Source organism: Lissotriton helveticus, chromosome 1_1 (assembly GCF_964261635.1).
Source record: "Lissotriton helveticus chromosome 1_1, aLisHel1.1, whole genome shotgun sequence".
Classification (NCBI taxonomy): Eukaryota; Metazoa; Chordata; class Amphibia; order Caudata; family Salamandridae; genus Lissotriton; species Lissotriton helveticus.
Window position 1 is genome coordinate 2,127,198,243 of NC_136057.1, and position 16,085 is coordinate 2,127,214,327.

Genomic DNA, 16,085 nt, shown 5'->3' on the forward strand with positions numbered 1-16,085 from the left:
CAACCTCACATCCTGCATGTAGTCCAAATGTCCACAGACCCGCATCAAAATCCAGCACCTCCCAAACAGTCACAATGTATATTGTCATATAGTAGGCCTGTAAACAAGAAGAATGTGCCAACATACATGTCAACACAATGTCAATATGCATCTCCCCTTCATATTGCAGAGGGACAAACAACACCTCCAGCAGAGCAGAGCAGACAACTCATCAATGATGTTGGAGAGGACCACCACACCTTTGACACCGACACCCTACAACCGCTCATTGACATCCCAGGCAACCCACCACCAGGACCAGGGCAGCCAAGCTACATAGAGGAGAACCCAGCCCCTGCAGAGACCACACAGAAGGAAGCACCTGCCAGCACGGCTGGCTCCCAACACTACACCGAGCCACACATGGCATTCCAATGCCAGGTGTCAGAATGCCAAAAAGAGGTAGCTGAACAGGTGTGGGTGGGTTCCAAACCCATGGAAGCCGAACTAGATCACATACAAGGGTGTCTAATTCCCTTCAGGGACCACCTACACCCCACAAAGGAGCCCCACACAGCGACAGAGACACATTCATTTACACATTTCCAGTACTGAACCACGCCCAGAGGCATGCAATTATAATTCACACACCCATGCTGGACCTGCATATGACAGCCCAGTCCACTCCTCTTATGTATGGAGTGGGTGACGGCAAAGCTACATGTCCAAGGTCTAACCCGTTGCCTGCGGTGACATGTGTGCGTCCACTGTACACAGCACAAAGTAATGTTGTAGGGCCCGGAGCCCTCATGCATACATTATGACCACACGGACGCACGCAGAAAGGTTGTGGAACTGGCTACCAGCATGTGCTCCCGGCCCCTTTATTGACAGGGCCACATGTACAGTGACGCCTGTGCTGGATGTGTGTGTGGTGAGTGTAAGCCAGCCCTCACGGAGTGGTTGGTGCTGGCAACAACTTGAACAGTGAACACAATTAAAATGGAAACAGAAAATACCAGCATAACAGAGACAACTGTGGAGCATCATGGAGGTAGCCGGAGCAAGTACAGAGGTCACCCAATATGCAAACAGAAGTGTCCGTGAGTCGCAGTGCCCTGAGTTTGGGGCACTAGAGCTGAGCACGCTCATGTGAAGAAATTGTCTAGGATTGTGTCCCTTTGGGATATACCTGATGCAGCTGCAGTGGGGTATGTTACACCTGCATCATCGTCCCAGGTATTCCACACTAAGGTGACATTTCTGCGTAAACTCTCCACAGCACAAAACTCAATCAGTAACGGTCCATGGGTTGCGGAGTTAGTGGCACCTGGAGTGCTGAGCAGGGTATCAGGCAGATGATGGTATCCACGACAGGTGTGAGCAACTCCGTTAGTCTGCAAGCATGACTGTTTTGATGTTGGCAGTTGGCAGTTGGAGGTGGTCCTGGTGGTGGTGGCGTGTGCCTCCTGCGGTGATGCGACGTCCGGGCCAGTCAGGACACGATTTGATGTGTGAGCCCTGGTGGGCTGCAGTTGAGGCCATAGGCAGCCGAACAGCGCAGGGCCACATATTCATGGCGTTGATGACCCCCAAGGCCATCGACTCAGAGGTCATCCAATATCTCAAAAGACAGGGTCCCTTACTTGAGCTGCGCAGACTTAGTGGCCCAGACTGCACAGCAGGTGACACAGGCACACTGCCACGGGACGGTGACTTGAGGTGCACTGAGGTAAGGCCAAGCGGACTGAGCAGGTCCTCGTCGATGTCCAGGGGGAATGTGGCGGAGGGCTGTGGGGGACAGGGGAAGGTGTCCTCCAGGGCATGATGCAGAGGGCAGAAGCCATCCAGAAGCGGCAAATTGAGGAGTGGAATGCTACAGCCTCATCATTACCAGCACGTCGGTATCAGCTACATGAGGATGAAGACAACTTCAAGTCCATGGACTCAGACGCCACCAAAGTTCAACCAGAGAGAGTCCATGAATATAAGGGGAACAGACTTAGTGGCACCGGGGCTGAGAGGGGATGCAGTCTGCGATGATGCTGGTACAGTGATATGAACTCGCCAATCATTAAATCAAGGCTCAGTCCCAAATGTGTGACCTACTCGACCGCAGTGTAGGCCGGAGGCAACGGTCAGCAGTGGCCCAAAGCCCCGTGTCGTTGGCTCGCGATGCACTGAATTAGTGACACCAGGGCAGTTGTCACTAGTGTTCGATCACCTCCGTAACAATGATCCATTTTTCCTCAGACTGAAACGCGTCATCCTCTTACACCTCTCCTTGCATGCAATGATATGTACTCTGCCAATGAAAAATCAAGACTCAGTTCCAAATGTGTGATCTATGCGAGCGCAGTGTGGCTCGAGGGCATTAGTCCGCGTGGGCCCACAAACACGTATGGTTGGAAAGCTATACACAGACTTGGTGACACCATTTTGAAAGGAGTATAGTGACCTAAAATCAGCCATAAATAATGTTCTCTGGCATACTGTAATCAAGACTCAGTTCCAAATGTGTGACCTACTAGTCCGCTCTGTATGCCGGTGGAGTACGTCAATGAGAAAGGAGTGCTGCGGGACTGTGTTGCGGAGGCCATGATGGTCTGAGCAGGCTTCCAGGTTCGTGCCACTCGGGCTTGGAGCTTGCACCGGCACGTAGTGGGCCCTCTTTGACACTCACCGGTGTCAGCAGGTGAGCATTGAGGCCTGGGTGCGCAGGGTTGGGCTAGACTGGTTCGGGGACCAGTGGCCCGGGGTGCAGCAGGCGCAAAGGATCGCAGGCAACACCGCTCACGGTGACGGCGTCAGCATCGTGGCAGGGTTAGAGGCGCCACCCTGGCAGAGACGTTGGGCATTCCGGAAGAGAACCACGCCCAGAGCTACATGCTTTTTATTCACACCCCATGCTGGCCTGGTGTACATTGGGTCAGCCTACTCCGCTCACGCTTACAGGGGGGGACGTAACAAGCTACATTTTCACAAGCTTCCCCACTGGCTGGGGTGACATGGTTGTGTCCACGGTCCACTACACTCCAAACACCAGCGGGGTATGTCGACATGGATATGTGTGAGGTCTACATACTGCAGTCTGGCCATCTCATCCACGTCACACTTGGCATTGTGTACCTTCTCATTCATCGGTCACTTTCCTCCTTCGCACATGCCAGGTTCCCACCTCTACCTACATTCTGCTATTGTGTGGCTGAGGTGGCATGCCGTTGATGGCTTATGTGCATGGCTGGCCCAGGTTCCAACATTAAGTTGTGCTGTCGTGTCTGGTGGGTGGGCATGTTGTTTGGCATGTTGTATGTGAGTTTGTAACATGTGCATTCCCAGTGTTGTGAGTTGCATGATTGTGGAGTTGGGGTGTGTGGTGTGTTCATTTGGTACTTGCCAACGAGCAGTGCATTTGTGCCATCCTGGTAGCAATGGTTGATGATGGACTGTCGGAAGATGTAGGATTCATGCACACTGCCTGAGTGGTTGTCGTCGACATTGGTAAAGAGTGCCTGGTTGTCCAGTATTGCCTGAACATTGATGGAATACATGTGCTTTCTGTTGTGGTTATTGTGTTCAGTGTTGCCAGGGGGCACAAGTAGGACATGTGTGCAGTCAATTGCCCCCAACACATTCAGGAAGCCAGCCATGGCATAGACGCCTTGCTTGGTCTCCAGCTGTTCCTGTCCAGTGTGGGGGAAGTATAGATAGTGGTGTACCAAACTGATGGTGTCATCCACAACCGTTGTGAGGAACTTGGATTGGGCTGGCTGTGGGACTCCTCCGACTCTGGCAGTTGTTGGTTGGAGGGTACCAGAGGCCAACACGTGCAGCATAGCCAGCAGCTTTGTCTGAGGTGGAATGTTGGTTGTTCGCTGTGTTGGTACCATCCGCCTATGGGCAATGGTGGTCAGGATGCAGAGGATGGTTGTCCCTTTGAGCCTGTAGTGGGCAATGACATTCTCTGATGTTGGGTCTGTGCGGTTGGTGCGTTTTCTGAAGGTCACTGTCTTTGTCTGTACTGCCCCAGTGCTGGTCCGGGGGCTGTAGGGTCCGGGGGGGGGGGGGTTCCTGGGGGTGATGGCGTTGGACCTTGTGGCCCTCTTGGTTGTCCGGCCTGCATGATCAGTGGCTCCATGGCATCTGTTGCCCTTCAGGTGTGGCTGTGGACTGGGCTCCCTTTTCTGGTGCAGGCTGTCATCCGACTTTACACCAGGTCAGAGCAGATGTTAATTTCCTACTGCTTCCGAGCCTTATCACATGTTTTGTGATTTTATCACCGATCTGGCTGGCCGTTGAGAATGTTGCGGAGTGGTGTTGGAGCGGCTTTTTGCACGGGAACGCCTACTCTGCATCTCATTAGCGATAGTTGTGGGGGTCATCTGTGGTGATGTTTTTTACGGCTGCTTTCACAGGAAAACTGGTGCTATAGGCTGTTAGCACCATCTTGTGAATGGAGCGATACATTTATCGCTACTTTGGCTGCAATGAAGTGCCGTTCACTAGGCGATACATCCTTGAGAATATGCCCCCTAGTTATGTATAGCCTTTGTGCTAGCATCGCTCCTTGTAATCCTGGGAATTACCCCTTTAAAGCACCAGGAACCTTGGAGTGGAGTTGGGGGGCAGGTTTACAAGAGCACCATTGATGCCAGGTAGCTCCTTCCACTCATCTCTCGCTTCCTTCTATCGTTCCTCCCTGCATACTCGCCATTTCTGTGCACATTCCTCTGCCCACCCCCACCCGTGCTTCCTTGTTCCACGTGAGTGATTGCTTCAAGGCTATAAAGGGCAGACATAGCTAGCTGGTCTATCTATGGGCATCTGAGCCAAACCGGCCCTACCCAGGATGATTACTGCTAGAATTGAACCCCTCTACTTGTTACTCCGGCTGTAGAGGGGGAACCCATGGAAGTCGGGGTTTATAAATAAATATGTCTCCTTCTTATTACCGCTCATTTAGCGTCCTGGTGTCGATGCTGGCTGACTGGCTGGCTGCTGGTACACACAAGAAAAACCATCCTGTGTTTGGTGTTGTATTATGTATTTTATATGTACACTGTTAGGCAGTTTCAATGTCTTCTCTCCTGTGTGCCTCAATGAACTTCCTGCCTCTTTAGACACTCCTGTCCTCAGAGTCCTCTTTGTCCCTTGGGCCCCTTATACGCCGTGGAGGTTTGTTGGATAGGTTTGATGCCATCGCTGTGGTTTGACACTGTGGAGCATATTCTAAACAATGTGTGATAACCATCAAAAAAGTAACTTAACGCAAGTTACAACTTCGCAGTGCATCGCAGGAAAATTACGTTGTGTTAACGAAGCTTTCACAACACGGCGGCACCATGCGATACTCTCCAGATAATGCGTCAAATGACCGCATTAAAATCAACGCCACGCCACAAAAATGCAAAACGCGAACACAAAAAAAGCTGCGATGAGGCCAATCGCGATATAAAAATCAGAGAAAACCAGCTACAGGCCTGCAATCCACACGCTTCAGGTGGGAAAAATCACCATAAAAGTAGAAAAAAACTGACAAACAAATGGCAAACAACAGCGAAGCACAATTGATGTTGCTGGAGCAAGTACGGAGGAAAACCAGAACCCTACAAGCCTCCCATAGAACCTGCCTGGCACCTCGGGGTCAGGGAAGGCCAAGGAGAAGAAGTGTAAGAAGAAGCACTTCAGTCCGCAGGAAAACAGGATCCCGATAACGGAGGTGGTCGAACACCATCAACAACTGTTCGTCATCTCCACTGTGTCATTGGCAACAAAAAATGGACTATGGCAGTCCATAGTGGACAAGGTGAATGCAGTGGGAGTGCTTAAGAGGACAATGGAAGAGGTCAAGAGGCGCTGGAGTGATGTCAAGCACAAAACCAAGCTGAAACTTGCCAAGAACCGGAAGGCAGCAATGCAGACTGGAGGTGGGAGTCCTGCGCCACAGGAGGAGCTGGACGATATGAAGAAAATGGTGTCCACATTTATGGAGTTGGAGGGCTGGACACTGCTCAACATGACCGGACACAACAGCAGCAGGGTGAGTAACGAGCGTGGACCAGGGGGACAGGGGGAGATGGGCACAATGGCACACATGCACAATTGAGCTGAGCACATCTGCGGACAAACCATGCCCCAGCCCCCAACTTCCACCAAGAGACCAATGTACCCAAGGATGCAACATCTCAGCACTGTATAAGCACAGAAGTCAAAGGCACATCGCAGAAAAGGGATAAGGTGCAGCAAAATCAGAGCAGCAGGGGCCACTCCCCCAAAATGTAGCACACACACATAACATACAGAGCACATCAACACTGATAACAATGTGGCACAAACCGCAACACGTCCACAACAGAGTACAGGACACCACTGGTGCCGACTGGGTATAGACACTGGCCAATCACAAGTGGCATTGCAGGGAAATGTGAGTTGATAATGTACAAGTACAAACACACACATGTCTGTTGTCGGAATGTCCACTGTCCTCATCAAATAGGCAGCTTCTCCCAAACAGCCACAATGTACACAGTCATGCAGTCTGTATGTAAACATGTACAATGGGACAACATACATGTGAACACATTGTTAAACTGCATCTTTCCATCACATTGTAGAGGGACAATCAACACCTCCTGCAGAGCAGCCCAAACCTCTCTTCTCTGATGACAAAGAGGTCCACCACAGCTTCGACTCCGACGCCCTCCAAGAGTTCATTGACAGCTTCCGCAGCCCACCTCCAGGAGCAGGGCAGCCCAACTGCAATGAGGACACCCCATCCCCTGCACGGACCACACAGCAGGCAGCACCCACCACCACAGCTGCCTCCCAGGACCCTCACGAAGAGCACATGGCCTTCCAACGCCGTTTGTTGGGATGCCAGGAGCAGCTGGCTGAACAGGTGCGGGTGGGCTTCGACCGCCTGGCAGACAAACTAGATGCCATACGTGGGTGTCTAAGTCCCATCAGGAACCACTCACGCTCCCTAATAAACACCCACAGTCAGCTACATGCTCTCCAATGGACCATGGCTGACATCCCTGGAGCCCAGACTCAGAGAATAGAACAACTGTCCAGTCAGAGTGGCTCTAGCGATGTCACCCAGGAGTTGGGACACATGCGGAGGTTAACCGAGACAATGGAGCGGGCCAATGCGGAAAGACCAGCTGCCACAGCTGCACACCAGCAGGGGTAGCTGGGTTCCTCAATGACCTCAAAACCATCTTCATGGCATTGCTGCCACAAAGCCTGGCGCTGATGCATGCTGCTGCTACTACTACATCCACATCTCCGCCCACTGAAGTGTCAGTGCCACACAGTGCGGCAGACATTCCACCTCCGGCCCCTGAAGTGTCACTGCCACACAGTGCTGAAGAATGGGTAGCACCACCGACATGTGAGGCACATGGAATAGCAGAGGATGAAGATGCCGATGAAACCGCCTTCGTGGTAAGAAGGACGCAGTAGTATTCATCTCCACCATCTGGCCGGTTTCAGCTTGGTTCTGCCCTCTGCCTCATCACCTTCCATTGACCCCCGATGGACTCTGCGACACTCACCTTGGACCTCGTAATGGACTGCCATGTTCTGTTTGATCACCAATGACACAGCAAACAGACTGTGGACTGAACTCTTCCTCTTCCTTTGGACTTGTCATTCCATGAAGGACTCTGGCTGCCACTCCACGCACCAACATTGTGAAGTGAGGTTTGCATGGCCCTGTAATGGTCCAGATGCAACACTCCACTGAATGTGCATTACACATTCCGAATCACACGGATGTGTTGTGTCTATGGTCATTCAAGTGTGGAGGTATCGAATGAATGTAGGGCCAGTGAATTCCTCTTACTTCCATGTGGCTCATGTCGTTGGACTTCGGTCACAGGGTGACACATTGCCGATTGTTGTCCGGGTGGCACCGACGCAACAACAGGGACGCACACATTTGTTACTTCCTTGTCAAGCCCCGTACAGAACAACGCCCAGAGCCCCAGGGTCATTGTTCAAACCCTTACGCTGGACTGGCATACGCCAGGCCAGCCCACTACGCTTATGCACAAAGGGGGGACGACAACGCTACATGTCCCAGGTCTTCCCTGTAGGGATCTGCTGCTCACAGGTCAAGTTGTCAGCATTCCACAGCCACTCCCTCATGGCTGGCTTACACCCACACCACACCCATCCAGCACACACGTCACAGGACATGTGACCCTGCCAATAAAAAGAGTCGGGTGCACATGCTCAATGCCATTTCCAACCTTTCTCTCGGGGTGTATCCATGTGGTGTGTATGTAGGTATGGGGGCCCAGGGTCCTGCGACATCACATTCTGCCGGCCCAGAGGTGACATGATGGCGTCCGCACAACGATACCCAATCATAGAGGGTCCATGACTTGCGGGGCACAGACTTGGTGGCACCGGATACACTGTGGCCAGCACAGGCACACCGCCACTGGACGGTGACATTCGGTGCACCGAGGTAGGGGCACCTTAAGTGCTGAGCGGTTGTGCAGCCTGCGATGATGCCCTGTTCCGGCGGTCCAGACTGCTCAGGTTTTGTGTGCCCTGCTGGACCCCAGTGTAGGCCTGAGCCAGCGGACAGCAGGGCCTACTGCCACGTGGCATGGCCTCGTGGGTCACAGAGATAGTGGCACCTCAAGTGCTTAGCGGGTGTGCAATCTGAGATGATGTCCTGTGCACTGGTATGTCCTCTGCCATGGCAAAATAAAGACCCAACATCAAAAATGAGACCTGGTGGCCTGCGGAGCGGGGCTGCATGATGTGAAGGGTGCCATGTCCGCGGGCCCCGGCATAGTGGCTTGCAGCAGCACGTGATGGGCCCTCTTTTCTACACACAGGTGGTGGAAGGTGAGCAGTGAGGCCTGGGTACGCAGCGATGGGCATGCACCGCTGAGCAGCGGGAGGGACTGGGGTGCAGCTGCCTGGGTGTGCAGGGGCAGGCATGCACCGCTGGGCGGCGGAAGGCGCTGGGGTGCAGCTGCCTGGGTGCGCAGGGGCAGACAAGCGATGATGTGTGCAATTGTATAAACTGTGCCATTCATGTATCTGGACTCTGTTTAAGGTGACGGGTCTGTCTCAGATGTGGGACCTGGTGAACTGCACTACATACCGGCACGTGGTTGAGACACACCGGTGGCAGCAGGTGAGCAGTGTGGCCTGGGTGTGCAGTGTCGGCACTCTCTCTCCCTGTCCCTCTCTTCTTTTCTCCATCTCTCTCTCTCTCTCCCTCCCTGTCCGTCTAGCTTTTGCTCCCCCTCTCTGTCTGTCTATCTCGCTCTCTTCCTCTCTGTCCATCTATCTCTCTCTCCCCCTCTCAGTCCGTCTATCTCTCTCTCCCTCTTTCTCTCTCTCTCCTTCGCTCGCTCTCTCACCCTCTCTGTCTGTCTATCTATATGTCTCCCCCCTCTGTTCATCTATCTCTCTCTCCTTCTCTTTCTCTCTCTTTCTCTCTTTCACTCTCTCTCTGTCCCTTGATGTGCACAGGACACACCTTCCCCTCATGATTTTTGTCTTGCAGGCCGTGACCTATGAATTGTCCCGAGGGGAGCCGCCATGTGTCTTCATTTCTGTTCTGTGTTTAGTTGAATACATTTTCATTTGTTAATTCGAAGGTGAATGTGTGATGCTCGTTTTTGTGATGACATATGCATGTCACCAGATGTGATTGTGCGACATCAGGCGGATTATTTGGTACATGATTCTGTGTAGTTGATGTGGCATGTCTTTGGCCGGAGGGGTCTGGGGAGGGGTGTCTTGGGGGTGGTGTGGTGGGTATTGGGGCCCTCTTGGGTGTCCGGCCTGCATGCTCAGTGGCTCCATGGCATCTGTTGCCCTTTAGGTGTGGCTCTGGGCTGGGCTCCCTTCTTGTGGTGCAGGCTGTGGTCCGACTTTACACCAGGTCGGAGCAGGTGCTAGTTTCCTGCTGCTAACGCACCGTATCCCTGGGCTCCAAGGGGAGCTCCACCAGAAGCCTGTCCTCCAGGGTCTCCCAGGTGTCCAGGAGCTCCTCTACCCCATTCATACTCCAGCTTACGGGCCAGTCGGGTGGCCCCGCTCCGGGCCTACGCCGGCACCAATGTGCTCTACTTCAACCTGGCCGACGCCATGAACCAGGAGTTCCTGGAGACCAGGACCAACGAGAAGATGGAGCTGCAGGACCTCAACGACCGCTTTGCCAGCTACATCGAGAAGGTGCTCTTCCTGGAGCAGCAGAACCAGGTCTTGGTCAAAGAGGTCAACCGGCTCAAGGGCAAGGAGCCCACCCGCATCAGCGAGATCTACTGAGGAGAGCTGAGCGGCAGGTGGACATGGTGACCAACCAACGCTCTTGCGTGGAGGTGGAGCAGGACAACCTGACCCATGACCTGCAGAAGCTCAAACAGAGGTGAGTGGGGTCCTCTACTACTCACTCTCTACTACACACTCTACTACACACTCTCTACTACTCACTCTACTACACACTCTCTACTACACACTCTCTACTGCACACTCTCTACTACACACTCTACTACACACTCTCTACTACACACTCTCTACTGCACACTCTACTAAACACTCTCTAATACACACTAATTACTCTCTACTACTCACTCTCTACTACTCATTCTACTACACACTCTCTAGTACACATTCTCTACTACACACTCTCTACTGCACACTCTCTACTACACACTCTCTACTACTCTCTACTACACACTCACTTCTCTCTACTACACACTCTACTACACACTCCACTACTCACTCTACTACTCACTCTACCGCTCACTCTAGCGCACACTCTCTACTGCACACTCTCTACTGCACACTCTCTACTTCTCACTACTACACACTCACTACTCTCTACTATACACTCTCTACTACACTCTCTACTACACTCTACTATACACTCTACTACTCACTCTACTAAACACTCTCTACTACACACTCTCTACTACACACTCTCTACTACTCTACTACTCACTCTACTACTCGCTCTACTACTCACTCTACTGCTCAATAGGGAGGAATTGGTTGATAATTTTTCCCAATTATATTCTATCCCAGGACCTGAACTAAGTAATAGCGACTTGGCGGGGGCCAGGGTTGAACCCCAAACTGCAAATCATCATTCGCATCTTCAACTAGATCTTAATAAAATCGAGGAAGCAATCACACAGAGCAAGAGCGGTAAGGCCCCAGGGCCAGATGGTATTCCCGTGGACCTTTTTAAACATAATATAGCTTTCTGGGGACCAATTTTAACTCAAGTTATAAATGCATGCATCGCAACCAACCTTATTCCCACCTGGAGCGAATCGATTGTGGTCCCGTTTTTTAAAAAGGGGGACAGGCACAACCCAGCTTACCACTGGCCTATCTCGCTTTTAGACTCCACAGTTAAGATAATCGGTACAGTACTCCTTTCCAGACTGCAGGACTGGGCATATGATCATGCTATCATTAGTAACATCCAATAGGGGTTCCGGAAGGGCCTGGGGACGATAGGCCAGAATAAACTATTGCCAAATATACTAATGCAAAAAGGGGCCCTCTTAACGTGGCTTTTGTGGACCTATCCGCGGTCTTTGATTGCGTTATTCACAATAAACTTTGGCCGATTTTGGAGAAGATGGGAATGGAATTACCCTTAATCTCCTTAATGAGAGAATTATGTAATGGGGCCAGGGCCAGGGTGCGATTTGGCATAGGGGGCGAGTGCACCGATTCCTTTGTTTTTGGAAGAGGGGTAAGGCAAGGTTGTCTCATGGTGCCCTTCCTATTCACCTTGTATATTAACTACGTGGAACTGGTGTTGAGAGAGGAGTGCCAGGACCTCCCGGGGGTAGGGAAGCGCCCACTCCCTGTGCTCATGTATGCTGACGATGCAGTGCTTATGGCACGCACCCCAAATACTCTCTAGAAGGTTATATATAGATTTGCAAATTTCATGTCCAATCTAGGTCTCCTATGAACCCATCTAAAACATTTATTTTAAAATTTGGCACGGGGAACAACAAGTGCCGCTCTTTCTTTTTAGAGAAGTATCGTTCAACATGCGCCAATACTTTCTCATATTTGAGGGTCTTATTTGATCGTACTGGATCATGGAAACATGCTGTTAATCAAAGGAGACTGTTATTTTCAAAGGCACTGGCTGCCTTGACCAACTTCAGTAGAAAATTAGGTAGACGCCCCCCCCCTCCCCAGAACTACTTCACATTTACAAAGCTAAATGTGTTTCAATACCTATTTATGGGGCAGGCATTTGGGGACACGCAGAAGTGACATCTTTGCAGAGGGCTGAAAACAGATTTTTAAGACATCTGCTTGCTGTCCCGGCTAGCGTCCCCACTTTTAATTGTCATTCAGAACTGGGTTTACCGTATTTAGAGGATGTCATCGTCATTCAACCAATTCTTCTTTGGCACCACATTTGGACTACTGAGCAGACTATCTTAAATCAACAAATGATTTGCGACTGTCGTGGGCTAGATGGAGTTTCACAAATAGGGTGGCTCAAGTATGTCAAGGAATTCCTGTTCAAATTCAGCCATCAAGAATATTTTGATAACCCCACTATTTTAACTAAAATAGAGAGGGAGGTTTTTAAACTCAGTTGCTTACAATACCTTGAAAACATTAGATTAAATACAGAGATTTAAAAAATGCCAGTTTCTGCCCACCAAAATATTCTGACCACTTTCAAAATACAGCCGTATTTAACCTATGTAAGCTCTGATTTTGAAAGATTTTTATTAACACGATTCAGGATGGGCATTGTCCACAGGTTACTTAGATTCCCAAAAATTAATGATTGGGCTAGGCAGCTGTCTAATTGCCCATGTGACGAATTATCTACACAATTCACCATACATGTTTTATTCTTTTGTAAATGTTATTTAGTCCAGAGGAAAAGATGGTTACTCCCGGTTCTTAGAGCACTTGGTTTGAGACAATGTAGCCCAGCTTTTATAGTTATGCAGTCGCACGGGGGAAGAACTTGTCACTTTATCCATTACATTGTTTTTAAAGTCTGTTTTTAATTGCAGAAAGACTATTAGCAAGTAAGAATTTATACTGTATACCTCATTTTCTTCTTTTATATGTGCTTTTATGATTATTTTCTTAATCAAATAAAGCTTATTTGATGAATACTACTCAATCTACTACTCACTCTCTACTACTCACTCAACTACTCTCTACTACACACTCTCAACTACACACTCTCTACCACACACTCTCTACTACACACTCTCTACCACTCACACTACTACTCACTCTCTACTACTCTCTACTACTCACTCTACTAATCACTCTACTACTCTCTACTACTCACTCTACTACTCTCTACCACACACTCTACTACTCTCTACTACACACTCACTACTGCACACTCCCTACTACACACTCACTGCTACACACTCTCTACTACACTCTCTACTACACTCTCTACTACACACTCTACTATACACTCTTACTACTCACTCTACTGCACACTCTCTACTACACACTCTCTACTACACACTCCCTACTACTCTACTACGCACTCTACTACTCACTCTACTACTCACTATACTACTCAATCTCCTACTCACTCTCTACTAATCACTCAACTACTCTCTACTACACACTCTTATTAACACACTCTCTACTACACACACTCTACTACTCACACTACTACTCACTCTCTACTACTCTCTACTACTCACTCTACCACTCACTCTACTACTCTCTACTACTCACTCTACTACTCTCTGCTACACACTCCACTACTCTCTACTACACACTCTCTACTACACCCTCACTACTACACACTCTCTACTACATACTCACTGCTACACACTCTACTACACACTCTACTACCACACTCTACTACTCTTCTACTCACTTTACTACTCACTCTCTACTCACTCTCAACTACTCTCTACTACTCACTCTACTACTCTCTACTACTCACTCTCTACTACACACTACTACACACTCAATACTACTCTAGTACTCATTCTACTACTCACTCTCTACTACTCACTCTACTAATCTCTACTATACACTGTCTACTACACACCCTCTACTACACATTCTACTTCACACTATCTACTACACACTCTCTACTACTCTACTACTCACTCTACTACTCTCTACTACACTCTCTACTACACACTCTCTACTACACATTTCCTACTACACACTCTCTACTACACACTCTACTACACTCTACTACTCATTCCACTACTCACTCTACTGCTCACTCTCTGCTACTCTCTAGTGCTCAATCTACTACTCACTCTACTACTCACTCTCTACTACTCACTTTCTACTACACTCTCTCTACTACTCTCTACTACTCACTCTACTATTCAATCTAATACTCACTCTACTACTCACTTTCTACTACTCGCTTTCTACTACACTCTCTCTACTACTCTCTACTACTCAGTCTACTACTCATTTTTTACTACTCACTACTACTCCCTCTTCTTACTACTCACGCGCTACTACTTTCTACTACTCACTCTCTACTACTCTCTACTCATTCTCTACTACTCACTACTACTCACTCTCTACTACTCACTCTCTACTACTCACTCTCTACTCATTCTCTACTACTCTCTACTACTCACTCTCTACTACTCTCTAATCACTCTCTACTACTCAAACTCTACTACTCTCTATTACTCACTCTCTACTACTCTCTAATCACTCTCTACTACTCAAACTCTACTACTCTCTACTACTCATTCTCTACAACTCACTACTACTCACTCTCTACTACTCACTCTCTACTCATTCTCTACTACTCTCTACTACACTACTCACTCTCTACTACTCTCTAATCACTCTCTACTACTCACTCTCTACCACTCACTCTCTACTACTCTCTACTACTCACTCTCTACTACTCACTCTACTACTCTACCCACTCTCTACTACTCACTCTCTACTACTCACTATCTACTCACTCTAATCACTCTAATCACTCTCTATTACTCTCTACTCAATCTACACTAGTCTCTACTACTCACTCTAATCACTCTCTACTACTTTCTACTACTCTACACTCTACTCATTCTCTACTACTCACTCTCTACTACTCAATCTCCTCTCACTCTCTACTCCTCTCTACTACTCACTCTCTACTACTCACTCTCTACTACTCACTCTCTCCTATTCTACTACTCTCTACTCAATCTCTACTACTCTCTTCTACTCACTCTCTAATCACTCTCTACTCCTCTCTACTACTCTCTCTCTACTGCTCACTCTCTACTACTCACTCCTATTCTACTACTCAGTAGGCGGAAAAGAATAGGGCTAGACACCAACAACACTGGCTATTATTTTCTTTCCTTCAAGCCAAGCTGCACAGCAGCCCACACTGCTGTGGAACATCTCTAAACAACATTAACAAAGCCAATAGTTTTCGCAGAAACAAAACCTATTGACTTTGCCAATGCCTGTTTTTATTCTCTTGATACCAAAGATTTTCTCTTGAATGCCTCTTGTTGCACAAGAACGGTGGTGATTAGGTGTTTTCGAGGTTTCTATCTTAATCTAATGGGTAAACGAGAGAGCCTCCTTGAAATGCTTCTGTATTCTACATGTTCTCAGACTCAGTTGGAGAGTGCGTTTTTTAATACGTTTTTGACAGGGTATAACGTTTTCGGAATAAAGCAAAACATGTCTTTCCTGACATACACCAGCAGACTGTGCAATAATCTCCTTTTACTCTTCCAATGGAGCTGTATCTTTTAAGAATGAGGAAAGGGATCAGACGTGTACATTGAATTAATATTTGTCTCATAAATCCAAACATTAGTCGAAACTCCATTTCGCTTTGGCTAGTATAACTTTATAAGTGCCTTGAAGCCTGCTCTTGATGTTCAATTGCTTCTTTCCCCCCTTATTTACAGTTTATTTGGCGCTAAATATCAGAGTATGAATGAAGGTTGTACGACTAAGATGGTTTGCAACATTACTAGCATTAAAATTAGTTATACTATGATTAAGGAAGCCATGGAGGATACCTACACAAGACACAAGATACATGCCTAAAGGATATTGTTGATATGGAAACCGATGAAAAAGTGATGTATAAAATAACCTACCAA

General features: G+C 48.8%; 1 protein-coding gene across 9 annotated transcripts in view; it reads right to left on the reverse strand.

Moving 5' to 3' along the window:
* The window catches only part of HFM1 (helicase for meiosis 1), a 4,349,684-nt gene that overhangs the window by 169,278 nt on the left and 4,164,321 nt on the right, over positions 1 to 16,085 (reverse strand). The gene's annotated exons all lie outside the window — the stretch shown is intronic.